This window comes from Schistocerca gregaria, chromosome 4 (genome assembly GCF_023897955.1).
Source record: "Schistocerca gregaria isolate iqSchGreg1 chromosome 4, iqSchGreg1.2, whole genome shotgun sequence".
Lineage (NCBI taxonomy): Eukaryota > Metazoa > Arthropoda > Insecta > Orthoptera > Acrididae > Schistocerca > Schistocerca gregaria.
In genome coordinates, this window is record NC_064923.1 from 655,083,012 (window position 1) to 655,096,284 (window position 13,273).

Sequence of the window (13,273 nt, forward strand, 5' to 3'; positions counted from 1 at the left end):
TTAAATCTGTTCTTCCTAAAGACTGTCATAGTTATTATGACAACATTCCTTATGAACGAAAATTATCGTGGAGGTAAGCGTGTGACGAGTATCAGTGCAGTGTAATTCTCTGTTGCTGCTTTGAGTGACGTTTAGGATTTTTCTTGAACAAATGTGCAGACATTATCGAAACTATGAAAACAGTATATTTATTTAAAATGTTTCTATGAAATCTTTCCATAAAAAATGATTAATGCTCCAAAACTTGTTCTTACTAGCTTTCTCAGCACCAAATACCAACGTAAATGTGTCAAGTTGTGCCGGGAGACTGACAAACAAATACCGCATAAGTAACAGATCATGGCATAAATACCAAGACAATTCCACGTATTTGCCATAATTAAGCTTTCTAAAGAGTATTTATTTTTTGGTTCACATTTTTATTTGATCCAATATTTCCTTGCATTAGGCATTTTAGACAGTTTTCTGTTTCTCGTGTAAAATTCTTATTTTGCTATGGTATTGTTTCTTCACTGACGATATAATGTATCTGACAATAACATGGAGTCCAGCACTCTGCCACCATCATCAGTTTGCTGGTTCAAGAAAAGGCTTCTTATGAACATGAGCTTCGCGCAAGCTACATTTATTTCAAAGACTTCAGTTAAGAGGGACACTTTAAATTATAGTACATGATCTACTTGGGTAAGTGAAGAAAGAGTTAAAATGCACTATCCCTAATCACATGCCAATAACATACCAAACTGATATTCAGGTACCTTATAGTAAAATGTTGCTGAAGTTCAATGCAACTCAAATGTCTGCACATACATCTACATACTCACTCCACACGCCACTGTACGGTGCATGGCAGTAAATTGTACCACTGCTAATTATTTCCTTCTTGTCCCACTCGCAAATAGAGTGAGGGAGAAACAGCTTTCTATATGCCTCCATATGAGCCTTAATTCCTCTTATCTTATTTTCATGGCCCTTGTGTGAAATGTGTGTTGATGACAACAGAATCATTCTGGAGTCAGCTTCAAATGCCAATTCTCTAAATTTTCTCAATAGTGTTCCTCAAAAACAATATTATCTTCCCTCCAGGAATTCCCATTTGAATTCCCAAAGCATCTCTGTGATACTTGGGTGTTCTCTGTAGCAAACCTAGCAGCCTGCCTCTGAACTGATGCAATGTCTTTCTTTAATGCAGATCCCACCACTCAAATAATACTATCTGCAGTCTCCTTTACAAATGAACTACACTTTACTACAATTCTCGCAATAAACTGAAGTCAACCATTCACGTTTCCTACTTCAATTCACTTTACTACAATTCTCACAATAAAATGAGGTCAGTCATTCGCCTTTCCTACTACATTGTTACGTGCGCACTGTATTTCATACAACTCTTCAATGTTATGCTTGGATAATCAATTGATGTGACTCTATAAAGCAGCACACTACTAATGCCATGCTCAAACATTACCATTTGTTTTTCCTACTCACCTGCATTAACTTACATGTTTCTACATTTAAAGCTAGCTGCCATTTGCCACACCAACTAGAAATTCTGTCTAAGTCATCTTGTATCCTCCTTCAGCCAATCAATGATGACACCTTCATACACATCAAAGTGTCAACAACAGCCACAGATTGCTGTTCACCCTGTCCATCAGATATTTATGTATACAAAAAATAACAGCAGTCCTGTCACATTTCCCTGGGGCACTCCTGACAATACCCTTGTCTCTGATAAACACTCATTGTTGAGGGCAACATACTGTGTTCTGTTACTTAAGAAGTCTTTGAGCAATTCGTATATCTGAGAACCTATTCTGTATGCTCATAGCTTCATTAAATGTCTACAGTGGGGCATGGTGTCAAATGCTTTTCCGCAATCTAGGAATAGAGAATCTGCCTGTTGCCCTTCATCGACAGTTCACAGTAAACAATGTGAGAAGAGGAAAAGCTGAGTTTTGCAAGGGCGATGCTTCCTAAAACTGTGGTGATTCTTGGAGAGAAGCTTTTCCATCTCAAGGAAATTTATGATGATATTATCAAAAGGACAGACTGCTTCTCACTATATACCGCAGACGAAGAGCAGCAGATGGCCACACCAAAAAGACAGCTAAACACTTGAGCTTTCGGCCAATAGGCCTTCTTCTAAAATAGACAACAGACAATAGACAAAACACACACACACACACACACACACACACACACACACGACCACTCTCCTTGGCCACTGAGGCCAGGTTCAGCATTGCAGCATCAACAGTTCTCACTGCTTCACTGACTCCTGCACAAGAGGTAACCATGTGATTCATTCGTGTTGCGTACATGTGAACCTTGACATAACCCCACAAAAGAAGTCTAATGACGTGGCATGAGGAGAGTGTATGAGGCTGGCCTCAGTGTCCAGAGACAGTGGTCGTGTGCGTTTTGAGTTGTGTTTGTGTGAATGTATGTGTTTTGCCAAATTCAGAAGAAGATCTTTTGGTCAAAATCTTGCACATTTAGTAGTCTTTTCGGTATGCATGTCCACAACTCAACATCTCCTCTTTATGGTGAGTAGCAATCTATTATTCTCAAAATATTGTTATTATCCCATCCTAGTTTTTCCACTGTTCAAGGAAATTTATTATAATCAAAATGAGAATATGTTCAAGAATTCTGCAACAAACCAATGTTAGAGAGACTGGTCTTTCTTACATACAGGAGTCACATGTATTTTTTCCAATCACTTCGAACTTTACTCTGGGTGAGAGATTCATGATAAATGCAAGCTACGTATGGGGCCAATGCCGTAGAGTGCTCTCTGTAAAGCCAAATTGGAATTCCATCCAGACATGGTGACTTAATTGCTTTAAACTATTTCAGTTGTTTCTGTAGGCCATGGGTGCCTATTACTAACTTGTGGCGACAATGGCCCGAACTCTGTCATAAAGGGAACTGGCTACTGCATCACGACGTGCCCTGTCACACGTCCTTGCTCACCAGGACCTTTTTGGCAAAAAACAACACAGCGGTTGTACCCCACCCACCGTACCTGCCAGATTTGGCACCTTGCGACTTCGGGCTGTTCCCAAAACTGAAACTCTAGTTGAAAGGCCATCGGTTCGACACTCTAGAGAGGATTCAAGAACCACCACTGGCGGGGATAAACACCATCAAACAACATGACTTCCAGAAAATGTTTGACCAGTGGCAGAAGCGCTGGGACCGGTGTGTACATATGGATGGGAACTACTCCAAGGGTGATGGTGACCATTAGTCCACAAGTAAGGTTTTCACCGGATGTCAGCACCAGTCCTGAAGATTTTGGATAGCACCTCGTATGCACGCACATCATCATAAACCTCAAATGGCTGTTGGTATAACAAAACTGCTGTGTGGTAAAACATACCCAACAAAAGCTTACTCCTTCCAAATTCAAATAAAGGTTAACAGCTGTTAGACACTAATTTAAACGGAAGCTACTACCAGCATCCAATCAGATAATGAGTTTGGTCACTCCTTCTGCCCTGTGCACAGTTGTCATACCTCTCTGCTAGTTTGCACTTGTGCCAAGCTTTGAACTAACAACGTCAGCCCTTAGAAGCTCCACTGTCAAAAACTTCGTTATTCTGTTTTAGGTACAGGCAGTACCCCTGCTGACTTCAAGTGCTTTGATGGAAAGGATTTTAGACCCCTAGTTATTATTTCCAATGTCGGAAATTACAATGGGAGGGGGGGGGGGGGAGGGGGTGAAGGAGACTGATGAGTCCATAAAGTATGTGATTTTATTTAATCCATGGCAATCCAACAAAAAAGCTATAATTTCTAGAATGACTTAGATGGCATAATGTGAGTATTTCGATTGCACAGCTTTCATTATTGGTTGGTTTATTCTAAAGCAGTTAAAAGTGCACTTTGTAAGTTGGTGTGCATTTGTGGTCACCTATGACACGACAGTCCTCATGGCACTTTCATAAGCCATCTGTTCGGCAATTTCAAAGAGTTTCATAAATTTTGAAGAACACTGTTTTCTGACGATTTGTTGCAGTTTAGAGAAAGTCAGTTGACACAATACTGCACAAACATTTTGAAAGTCCTTCTACATACGTAGCCTAATTTTCCCATAGAACCAAAAAAATTAAGATTGTTTCAAACTACACAGTTTTATGTTATGCAATGTTTTATATATTGCGCACAAGCTGGAACGCAGCATAATTTCCACATAAACCGATTTTAAAACCAATAGTGGTTCAAAAGTATAAAATATGGGAAATGTTATCCTTACAAAATTTGTTCATAGCAGGAAACAAATTGAGAGAATAAGTCTTACAACAGGGCCAACAGAAAGTAACATAGATGGAGGAAAACATAAAAATCTGGGAACGTAAGAACAGGTTTTATGATTATTATACTATTAGCTTGTTTATCTTTATAACACTGACTACATAATAAAAGTGTACTGTAGGAACACGAGAAAATGGCGAGGAGATAACAATGTCATCATCATTAACTTCTCTTCAGGTATTAGGCAGGAATTGCCTGTTACTGTAGAGAAGATGAAGATAATCACTCTGCAAAATACTTGTTGATTGCAAACTATCACTTACTGATTTGATGAAAATTTCTTCCCAGCAAGCCAAAGTTTCAAGTTAGGGAACAGGAAGAAGTCACATGGAGCTAAGTCTGGTGAATAGGGTGGATGAGAAACCAATTTAAAGCCCAGTTCATGCACTTTGCCACTGTTATCACTGATATGTGGGATGCTGCATTACCATGGTGAAAGATTCCTTGGGACTCCCAAAAAACAGTTGCCATAACCGTACCAGCTGACAAAATGGTCTTTGCCTCCTTCGGTGCACTTTCATCAGCCTTTCTCCATTGTTGTGACTCTGGTGTGTAATGATGAATCCAGGTTTCGTCAACATTCACAAATTGGTGTAAAAAGTCTTGCAGACTGGGGTTAAACATAACCAGGCACTGTGCTGAAATGCTGTGTTAGATGCATTTTTGGTCAACTGCAAACAATCACAGCACCATCCCGCACACTGCTTCTTCATAGACAGTTCTCCACACAGGATATTGTGCACTCATTCACCTGAGATGCCTACAGTCTCAGTAATCTCACAAGTTTTTATCTGGCATCGATTTTGTCAGTGGTTTCCTTTGTCGCGACCTCAACTGGACAGCTGCACCATTCTTTGTCTTTGATGATTGTACAACTATGTCTAAATTCTTTAACCCAAAAGTAAATGGTCTTCAATGATGGTGCAGAGTCCGTGTTAACTTCATCCAGTTCTGTTTTGATTTGTGCAGTTGTCTGACCCTTCAAATGAAAATGTTTAACAACAGCTTGAAGCTAGATTTTCTCCACTTTCTATTGCAGTCAACACACTGACCAATTCAGATGGATGTCAACAATGATCTGTATGCTACAAAAATATTCCAATCTTTCATGGAAATTTACCAAATTAACCATCCACCACCATAAATTATGTCAATTCATTGTCTAAGTGGGATGCTAACAGCCACTTATCTGCACTTTCTAGCAGAAATACTCTCTGAGTCTTCTCGATTGATTCATTAATTTTAGTGATCATAGTCATTATGATGACATTATGGTCACTAATCCCTGTCTCTATACTGATATCATCGATAACTTCAGGCCTGTCTGTAGTTACAAGGTGTAAAATATTTCCATTGTATATGGGCTGTTGAACTAGCTGCTCAAGACAGTTTTCAAAAAACATGTTCTAAAGTACTTCACAATACTGTCTGCCTGCATCCCCAGCAAAGAATCCATAGACATCAAAGCCTATACTTGGCAGGTTAAAGTAGCCCCCAACTGATATGGCATGATCTGAGTATTCTCACAATGATGACCATAGACTATGTTTGAATGACTCTACAACTGCCACAGCAGGATCAGGGGGCTGGTAAAACCATCAAACAATTAACCTGATTTCACATAGGAGCGTTATACGTAACCAGATGACTTCACTGTCACACCTGTGAATTCAACCTCAATACAGATAATATTTTTGTCAACTGGAATGAACTCTTCTCCTCCTATGGTGTCTGATCCATCTTTTTGATTTATGTTCCACGAATCGCTAAATATCTCAGAGCTCTGTACTTCAGGTTTCAGCCAGCCCTTGGTCCTGAGAGTGATTCAAGTGTGTGAATGAAAGAGACCATGTGCACTTCACAACTTCTCTGCTACCTGAATAGCTGCTACCTTTGTGTTCTCCACTTCTGAAATACCACAGGGCATTCTATAATTTCCACTCAGTAATGCAGGTTCAGAAATCTGCATCCAAGACTGTCAGGGGGTCGACAAAGCTTTTAATTGGGTCAACAAAGCCTTTATTTGAGACCCTCAGCTCCAAACCAAAGGACCCCAACCAGTTCTGGGTACAATGCTGCAAATTGCAAGCGCTGCTCACACACCACTCGTGAGGCCAGCAGCCTTCACCACTTTTGCCAGCTGCTTGTATGAACTGAGGACGGCTTCAGAAACCAAACTACAGACATCATCAGTGTCAATGAGAGCAACAACTTGCAGACAACTGTACCCTGCACACTCAATAGCTGCTAACAAGACTTCCTTCACACCTCAGATGAGGCCACCCAGCAGACATATCAAGTGCACATTTGCTTTCTTTCCAGCCCTCAACACTATCTCCCTAACAGTTCCCAATAACTAGCAAACCCCTGCCCTCGTGTGTCTGCTTCGATCCTGCTGAAGGAACAGTTACCTATCCACACACAAGGGCGAACAGGCTAGGCTAGATGGACAGCATTCACATTGGCCCTCCACTTTGAGTGATGCAAACATTTTAGCAACTGCCACTCACCCTGCAGTGAGGACAGATCCACCATGTCAGGTATACTGGACAGTACCCTAGCGGCCCTTCCCCATGAACCATGGACCTTGCCATTGGTGGGGAGGCTTCCGTGCCTCAGCGATACAGATGACCGTACCATAGGTGCAACCACAACGGAGGGGTATCTGTTGAGAGGCCAGACAAACGTGTGGTTCCTGAAGAGGGGCAGCGGCCTTTTCAGTAGTTGCAGGTGCAACAGTCCGGATGATTGACTGGTCTGGCCTTGTAACACTAACCAAAGCAGCCTTGCTGTAATGGTACTACAAACGGCTGAAAGCAAGGGGAAACTACAGCCGTAATTTTTCCCCAAGGGCATGCAGCTTTACTGTAGGGTTAAATGATGGTGGTGTCCTCCTGGGTAAAATATTCCAGAGGTAAAATAGTCCCCCATTTGTATCTCCAGGCGGGGACTACTCAAGAGGACGTCATTATCAGGAGATAGAAAACGTGTTCTACGGATCGGAGCGTGGAATGTCAGATCCTTTAATCGGGCAGGTAGGTTAGAAAATTTAAAAAGGGAAATAATTAGGTTAAAGTTAGATATAGTGGGAATTAGTGAAGTTCGGTGGCAGGAGGAACAAGACTTTTGGTCTGGTGAATACAGGGTTATAAATACAAAATCAAATAGGGGTAATGCAGCAGTAGGTTTTATAATGAATAAAAAAAATAGGAGTGCGGGTAAGCTACTACAAACAGCATAGTGAATGCATTATTGTGGCCACAACAGGCACGAAGCCCATGCCTACTATAGTAGTACAAGTTTATATGCCAACTAGCTCTGCAGATGATGAAGAACTTGATGAAATTTATGATGAGATAAAAGAAATTATTCAGGTAGTGAATGGAGATGAAAATTTAATTGTCATGGGTGACTGGAATTCGAGACTAGGAACAGGGAGAGAAGGAAACATAGTAGGTGAATATGGATTGGGGGGAAGAAATGAAAGAGGAAGCCGCCTGATAGAATTTTGCACAGAGCATAACTTAATCATAGCTAACACTTGGTTCAATAATCATAAAAGAAGGTTGTACACATGGAAGAATCCTGGAGATACTAGAAGGTATCAGATAGATTATATAATGGAAAGACAGAGATTTAGGAACCACATTTTAAATTGTAAGACATTTCCAGGGGCAGATGTGGACTCTGACCACAATCTATTGGTTATGACCTGTAGATTAAAACTGAAGAAACTGCAAAAAGGTGAGAATTTAAGGAGATGGGACATAGATAAACTAAAAGAACCAGAGGTTGTACAGAGTTTCAGGGACAGCATAAGGGAACAATTGACAGGAATAATGGAAAGAAATACAATGGACGAAGAAAGAGTAGCCCTGAGGGATGAAGTAGTGAAGGCAGCAGAGGTCAAGTAGGAAAAAAGACGAGGGATAGTAGAAATCCTTAGGTAACAGAAGAAATATTGAATTTAATTGATGAAATGAGAAAATATAAAAATGCAGTAAATGAAGCAGACAAAAAAGGAATACAAACATCTCAAAAAAGAGATCGACAGGAAGTGCAAAATGGCTAAGCAGGGATGGCTAGAGGACAAGTGTAAGGATGTAGAGGCTTATCTCACTAGGGGTAAAATAGATACTGTCTACAGGAAAATTAAAGAGACCTTGGGAGAAAAGAGAGACACTTCTATGAATTACAAGAGCTTAGATGGGAATCCAGTTCTAAGCAAAGAAGGGAAAGCAGAAAAGTAAAAGGAGTATATAGAGGATCTATACAAGGGCAATGTACTTGCGGACAATATTATGGAAATGGAAGAGGATGCAGATGAAGATGAAATGGGAGGTACAATACTGCATGAAGAGTTTGACAGAGCACTGGAAAGACCTGAGTCGAAACAAGGCCCCTGGAGTAGACAACATTCCATTAGAATTACTGACAGCCTCTGGAGAGCCAGTCCTGACAAAACTCTTCCATCTGGTGAACAAGATGTATGAGACAGGCGAAATACCCTCAGACTTCAAGAAGAATATAATAATTCCAATCCCAAAGAAAGCAGGTGTTGACAGATGTGAAAATTACCGAACTGTCAGTATAATAAGTCACAGCTGCAAAATACTAATGCGAATTCTTTACAGATGAATGGAAAAACTGGTAGAAGCCGACCTCGGGGAAGATCAGTTTGGATTCAGTAGAAACGTTGTAACACGTGAGGCAATACTGACCTTACGACTTATCTTAGTAGCTAGATTAAGGAAAGACGAAAGGGAAGCAGTGGTTGGGAAGGGAGTGAGACAGGGTTGTAGCCTCTCCCTGACGTTATTCAATCTGTATATTGAGCAAGCAGTAAAGGAAACAAAAGAAAAATTCAGAGTAGGTATTAAAATCCATGGAGAAGAAATATAAACTTTGAGGTTCGGCAATGACATTGTAATTCTGTGAGAGACAGCAAAGGACTTGGAAGAGCAGTTGAATGGAATGGTTAGTGTCTTGAAACATCAACAAAAGCAAAACGAGGATAATGGAATGTAGCAGAATTAAGTCAGATGATGCTGAGGGAATTAGATTAGGAAATGAGACACTTAAAGTAGTAAAGGAGTTTTGCTAATAACTTATGATTGTTGAAGTAGAGAGGATATAATGTGTAGACTGGCAATCGCAAGGAAAGCATTTTTGAAGAAGAGAAATTTGTTAACATCGAGTATAGATTTAGGTGTCAGGAAGTCGTTTCTGAAAGTATTTGTACGGAGTGTAGCCATGTATGGAAATGAAACATGTATGATAAATAGTTTGGACAAGAAGAGAATAGAAGCTTTCGAAATGTGGTGCTACAGAAGAATGCTGAAGATTAGATGGATAGATCACATAACCAATGAGGAGGTATTGAATAGAATTGGGAGAAGAGGAGTTTGTGGCACAACTTGACAAGAATAAGGGATCAGTTGGTAGGACATGTTCTGAGGCATCAAGGGATCACAAATTTAGCATTGGAGGGCAACATGGAGGGTAAAAATCGTAGAAGGGAGACCAAGAGATGAATACACTAAGCAGATTCAGAAGGATATAGGTTGCATTAAGTACTGGGAGATGAAGAAACTTGCACAGGATAGAGTAGCATGGAGAGCTGCATCAAACCAGTCTCAGGACTGAAGACCACCACAACAACAACCTCAGCAGCAGAGCCCTTGGATGAAACTAGTTATACCTGAGGTGTCCCATGCAACACACGTAATTATCCACCACCGCTAGACCCCCAAGGGAGCACCTTGAAGACGGCTGGCCAAAAGTACATTCAGCTGTTCATGAACTGCGGCAGCTCCTTCTGTGTCCACACGCAGCATGCACACATCCTGTCCATCCTAACAGGGCTAATAAAAAACTAAGCCAAGAGAGCAAACAGTGAAACCTGGCTGTGCAACTTGTTACACTCCTGATGTTTCACCCACTGGCTATGCCTTAAAGAGCCCTAGCTGTTCAGATGATATGGGAACTGTGCTACAAATCGCCTTACTTTATTTTCTACATTTGTAAAACGTGAGATTAAACCTCTTAAATACAAAAACATGCATGAAATTTAAGAAATATACTACTAAGAAAACACAGAAAAAACTAAAAATATAACTTGCCACTTTCTAGGTTTGTAATGGGTGACAGTTGTGGACTGATTGACACTTATTGGGGTGAAACAAACAGGCCCTGGCTTTTCAAAAGAAACTAATGAATTGCTAGTGTGCTACACACTGCATGAATTTACACTTACAGTTACAAAATACGAGACTGTAACAAAAAAAGAGTTCAGGACATGCAAAATTTTGCAGGGTAAGCCTGTGATTCACTAAGAGTAGTGGAAGATTTTGAAAGTTTGAAACAAAGGCTTCTCACAGTAGACTAGCAAGAAATGTAAAGCATAAATGATCAAAACATCACTCTAGTAATGGAAAGCTCAATCTATCCTTATGATACATCCACCCCAAATGATTGCCACATGGGTGACACCCCTGTGGAAGACCCAGGTGCAATATCTGTCCAGTACACCTATTCAGCACATCCTACTCCAGTACAGCCACAAGCTTATCCTAGCCCTACAGAGACAGGGCCACCTGTGAAAGCAGTCATTTCATATACCATCTCTGCTGTAATTTCTGCACAGTATTATCTTGTGGGCTTGACTACCAACCAGCTGCCCACTCAAATGAGTGACTGTAGCCAAGAGCAGAGTTGATCACCCAATGGAGGAGCACTCTAATATGCCCAACATGCTCAAGTTCAACAACTGTTTCACAATATTTGTCACCTGGATCCGTCACTCCAAACACAAATTTCTCTGAATAAGGCAAATAGATGTTGTCTTTGCAACATATACTTTGATCCTGTAATCCTCCTAGCCTCTGTTCCTGCAAGCCTCCTGCCCAACATCCACCACTATCCCTGCTCCAGGGCACTAACCTCACTCATCCAGCACTCACATCCTCTTCTCCTTCCCCCAGTCTATCTCCTCTTCCCAATCCCCTCTCCCATATTGTCGTGCGTTGTACATAACTGCCCCTGCATGCAGCCACAACAAACTCTCCAGTGCTGCGTTCCTATCTCATGTACCAGCTGCACCTCTGCTTCGCACTACTTGCCTGTGTATATGCTGCCTCTTCCTTCCAGCTGTCAACTACTCTTCGCCAATCCTCCCTCCCACTTTCACCCCACTCCACCTAACACATCCCCTCAGAATGTAAGTTACAGAGGCTTAGTAGTGACCACTGATACTGCATTAATATCAACATACTATAAAGGCAAATCAACAGTGTAATATGATCAAAACTTCTGTGTTAGCTGTGACAGAGGACACCACACAAAAGCCCATAATGGTTACTGCTTAACATCAGTTCTGTACAGTGACATAATTTAAGAAATCATGTAAGATGTTTGCCTACCTTCAATTTTACATTTACTAAGCATCTATGTCACATGTCTTTGTCACCGAGGTCACTACCGCACACTTGTGATGCGGTGTACAACTCAGAGGTATGCCGATTTGAGTCCCCCTGATAATGGAAGGAGAGGTAGTGGCATAAATTTCCTGATCACCAGTCTTTGCGCCAATGTCCTGGACAAAATTCCAAAGCTCTCCACAGTGTCTCAGGAAGTGAGAGCATGTGACACTGTTGATGGAGAGCTAACCATCAGATGAGGACATTAAACTTGGTGGCATCCTAGGTGCTATTCAAGAAGGTTAGACTATGTGCCAGCACTGTGTTTCACTCTTTCCCTTCCCTCCATTCATAACAACACGACCCCAACACTACACTGCATAATAGGACTACATACTGTATAAGCAGTCATTACAGTCATCCACATAACACAGATACACACCTGACTCTTCATAACAGGTTGGAGGAAGGCATCACCATCAAAATATATTGAAGGTGTTTTCACCTTTCAATAAACAAACTTTAAGAAGATTAAACCATCTCTTCGAGTGGGTGTAGGTATTGTCAACTGCATACTAGTCCATCACAAGCAAATAGCCAGCATACATGTTTACACTGGCTTCCATTTTCATCTGGTAGAAATACCCTTTTAATTAACTATTAGTCTGACTTGGGAATATTTGACCCCAGAATAGAGAAATAATAAAATATAATACAGTACAGAGCACTGCAAGATTTTGTACCTACAACCTATAATCCAGAAAAGTGAGGAATGTAACTTCAATTGTCATGTTAAAATAAAAATTAATCCATTTTTCAGGATTTTTTATTTAATATGTCAATAGCATCAGGAAAATCAGATATGATATGAATAACCTTACTTTGAACAAAGTCTAGGAACATCTCCTTGGTAACAATAGGTGACATCTGTGTGTTTGGAAACAAACTGTGGAAGAAATTTGTCATGGACTCACTTGATGTTCATTTGATATTTTGATTAAAATCAACTACCCCTCCCAGTGTCAAACAAATGTTTCACCAGAAAATTGTAAGTGATAAATTGCACAGAAAGTACCAATGGTTAACACCGAAGACAGGTCCAAAATCACACTCATTTTATCAGTAAGCACACTCTGAAGCCAGTATGAATCAAATCATTGATGACAAAGAAACTCTTGATACCAATTTTCACATTTTCGGAATAAGGAATAACTTCTTTTACACAAGGAGGTGGTTCTAAAGAAGTCTATTACTTATGAGTGGGTGGCATGCAAATAGTTGTGTGTAAAGATGAAACCATTCGAGTTTCCGAGGTAGACGGCTTTTGTTTGAGTGCTCCTCTCCATTCTGCTTTGACATTTTCAGCTTTTTAATGTCACAATTTTAGTATGTTTATTTACAGTTTGGCCAGTGAACATGTGAGCAGCCTTACAACTTTCTGAACACATTTGTCTTACTTCCCTCTACATGCGCAACATCCTGAAACTTTGTGCATCATCTGAGTATCCATATTAAATGTTCTGTATTAAATT

At 40.5% G+C, this 13,273-nt stretch overlaps 1 protein-coding gene across 8 annotated transcripts in view; it reads right to left on the bottom strand.

The window, feature by feature from the left end:
* Nucleotides 1–13,273, bottom strand: part of LOC126267401 (condensin-2 complex subunit G2-like) — a 266,223-nt gene that overhangs the window by 198,159 nt on the left and 54,791 nt on the right. The gene's annotated exons all lie outside the window — the stretch shown is intronic.